General features: G+C 41.2%; 1 pseudogene; it reads left to right on the forward strand.

The window, feature by feature from the left end:
- Nucleotides 1-1,361: 1,361 nt before the first annotated feature.
- LOC123810319 lies at nt 1,362-3,291 on the forward strand (annotated as a pseudogene).
- The last annotated feature ends 294 nt before the right edge of the window (nt 3,292-3,585 follow it).

The following is a 3,585-nucleotide window of genomic DNA, read 5'->3' on the forward strand; positions in this document are numbered from 1 at the left end:
GGGAGGGCAGTGGGGGCACTTTGGAAATAGGTACTGATGGGAATATTCCTTCAGGGGCATAGTAAATTTAAGGGTTAAAAGCAATAGACAGAGATGAGCCCCCAGGACTGTGGCGTTTGTTGCCGTTGCCCCTACCACAGCTCCATGAGCCAGCTTGAGTAGGGTATGGGAAGTGAAGGAGGGTCTGTCCAGGGGCCCTGATGACTTTGCAGATATGGGGGTGGCCCTCCTGTTAGTCTTAACTCTTGGTTCAGATTTGTGACCAGCTCATGCCTCTTTGTGCTTAGCTGGTCACCTCTCACTAGGTGGTTTGCCCTTATATGTACTTCTCTGTGGAACTCACTGGAGAGGCGTATTTCCCCCCCTCTTGCCAGCTATTCTTCCTGGACATAAGGCTCTGCCTACTCTCTTATCTGGCCTGGCTCTTATTAATTCCATTACTCTTAAATGTTATTACAGGTCACCCTTCTCATAGATTAAAGTCAGTGTGACAAGTCATGAATTTTCTGATGGAGGCTTCTTTCCTGGGCAGGGCCACAGGGCCTACTCTAATGAAGTCTGAACCATGAGTGGGCACACAAAGTCGGGACACTGATGGCTCCATGAGGAGGGTTGGGTTTCAAAGAGGCTATGTCTTGTATGGACTGCCTGCCCCAGCATCACTGTGGGGAAAGGGCTCATCTGTCCCAGAGACCAGGCCCTAGCAGGCACTGCCCCTCTGTCTCTAGTACAAGCAGCTGGGAACCTGGCTGGCCATAGCACTTTCTTCAAGCTCTGCAGTGACCGCCTTTTTAAAATCCAAGTGGGAATGTTTATTTCTCTCCCTTCCCCTCTTTACCAGCCTCCTTTAAAAAGGAGCCTTTTATGGTAATGAGATACAGTCTGGCTCAGGTGTTCTGAGTAGCCAATGAAAGGGCAACATCACTCTCTGGGCACCAAAAGAGGGGTGGTGGGCATGCAGGGAGTCTGGCCCAGAGCCATAGCATCTATAGACTTTATTGTACTTCACTTTATTGTGTTATGGAGCTGTTTTTTGTAGCAACTCTGGAGCAAGTCTACCAGCATGATTTTTTCAATAGCATTTGCTCACTTTGTGTCTCTGTGCCACATTTTGGTGATTCTTGTAATATTTCAAACTTTTTAATTATATTTGTTATGGTGATCAGTGATTAGTGACTTCTGATGTTACCATTGTAATTATTTTGGGGTACTATAGCAGCACTCTTAATTGATAAATGTATGTGTCCTGACTGTTCCATCAACTGCTCTCCCCACTCCCAATCTCCTCTCTTCATATTCTCAAACCTCCCTATTCCCAGAGACACAACAATATTGAAATGAAGCCAATTAATTTCCCTATAATGGCCTCTAATAAGTGTCTGAGTGAAAAAAAAATAGTCACATCACTCTGACTCTAAATCAAAAGGTAGAAACAATTAAGCTTAGTGAGGAAATCATGTTGAAAGCTGAGATAGGCTGAAAGGTAGGTCTCTTGTGCCAAACAGTTAGCCAAATTGGGAATGCAAAGGAAGTTAAAAGTGCTATTCCAATGCACACATGAATGATTAAAAAGTGAAACAGTCTGATAAGAAAGTGAAACAGCCTTATTGCTGATATGGAGAAAGTTTTAGTGGTCTATATAAAAGATCAGACCAACCACAACATTCCCTTAAGCTATAACCTCATCCAGACCAAGATCCTAACTGTCTTCTGTTCTATGAAGGCCGACAGAGGCGAGGAAGCTTCAGAAGAAACATCTGAAGCTACCAGAGTTTGGTTCATGAGGTTTGAGGAAAGAAGTTGTCTCCATAACATCAAAGTTCAAGATGAAGCAGCAAGTGCTGATGTAGAAGCTGTAGTGATTTATTCAGGAGATAGAAATAAGGTAATAAGTGAAGGTGGCTATAGTAAAAACAGATTTTCAATGTATATGAAACAGTCTCATATTGGAAGAAGAGGCAACCTAGGACTTTCATAGAAAGGAGAAGTCAATGCCTATCTTCAAAGAGTCAAAAAACAGGCTGACTCTCTTGTTAGGGGTTCATGCAGCTGTGATGTTAAGTTGAAGCCAATACTCATCTACCACTCCAAAAATCCTAGGGCCCTTAAAAACCATACTAAATCTACTCTGCATGTGCATTGTAAATGCAACAACAAATCCTGGATGACAACACATCTGTTTATAACATGGTTTGAATATCTTAAACCCACTGTTGAGATCTACTGCTCAGAAAAAAAGATTTCTTTTAAACTATTCCTGCTCATTCACAATGTACTTGATCACCAAAGAGCTTTGATGGAGATGGGCAATGATGTTTAAAGATTTTATTTATTTATTTTTTAGAAAGAGGATAAGAGAGGGAAAAAGAGAAGGAGAGAAACATCAATGTATGGTTGCCTCTCATGTGCCCTGCCACTGGGGACCTGGCCCACAATCCAGGCACATTCCCTACCTGGGAATCAAACCAGCAACCTCTTGGTTCACAGGCTAGAACTCAATCCACTGAGCCACAGTGGATTAATGCTGTTGAGTGGATTAATGCTGTTTTTATGCTGCTAACACAACATCCATTCTGTAGCCTATGAATCAAGGAGTAATTTAAATTTCTAAGTCTCATTATTTAAGAAATACATTTCATAAAGCTATGGCTGTCATAGATAGTGAATCCTTTGATGGACCTGGGCAAAGTAAATCTTTCTGAAAAGTATTCACCATGCAGGATGTCATTTAAAAACATTTGTGATTCATGGGAAGAAGTCAAAAATAGCAACATTAATGGAAGTTAATTGAAAGAAGTTGATTCCAACTCTCATGGATGACTTTAAGGGGTGCAATACTTTCATGGAGGAAGTAAATACAGATGTGGTGGAAATAGCAAGAGAATTAGAAGTGGAGCCTGAAATTGTGACTGAATCACTGCAATCTCATGATAGAACTTTAATGATGAAGAGTTGCTGCTCCTGGATGAGCAAAGAAAGTGGTTTCTTGAGATGGAATTGAATCCTGGTGAAGATGCTGTGAAGATTGTTGAAATGGCAACAAGTGATTTAGAATATCACATAAACTTAGTTGATAAAGCTATGACAAGGTTTGAGAGGATTGAGTTCAATTTTGAAAGAAGTTCTACAGGGTAAATGCTATCAAATAGCATCCCATGCCACAGAGAAGTCTTTTGTGAAAGGAAGAGTTGATTGACTCATTGAACTTTATTGTCTTATTTTAAGATATTCCCACAGCCACCCCAACCCTCACCAACAACCACCCTGATCAGTCAGCACCAACAACCTTGAGGCCTGACCCCACCCCCGACCAGGAAAAAGATTATGACTTGCTGAAGGCTTAATGACTGTTAACATTTTTTTGCAATAAAATATGTTTAAATTAAGGTATGTACACAATATTTTTAGACATGATGCTATTGTGCACTGACTACAATGTAGTATAACATAACTTTTATATGCCCTAAAAGACCCCAAATTCATGTGACTTGCTTCATTGTGATATTTGTTTTACTGTGGTGGTGTGGGACAAAACCCACAATATCTCTGAACTGTTCTTTGACAGCTGCAGGGGCATGGGGTCAT

This window comes from Phyllostomus hastatus, unplaced genomic scaffold, assembly GCF_019186645.2.
Source record: "Phyllostomus hastatus isolate PE091 unplaced genomic scaffold, TTU_PhHast_1.1 phas_scaffold_60, whole genome shotgun sequence".
In the NCBI taxonomy this organism is placed as follows: domain Eukaryota; kingdom Metazoa; phylum Chordata; class Mammalia; order Chiroptera; family Phyllostomidae; genus Phyllostomus; species Phyllostomus hastatus.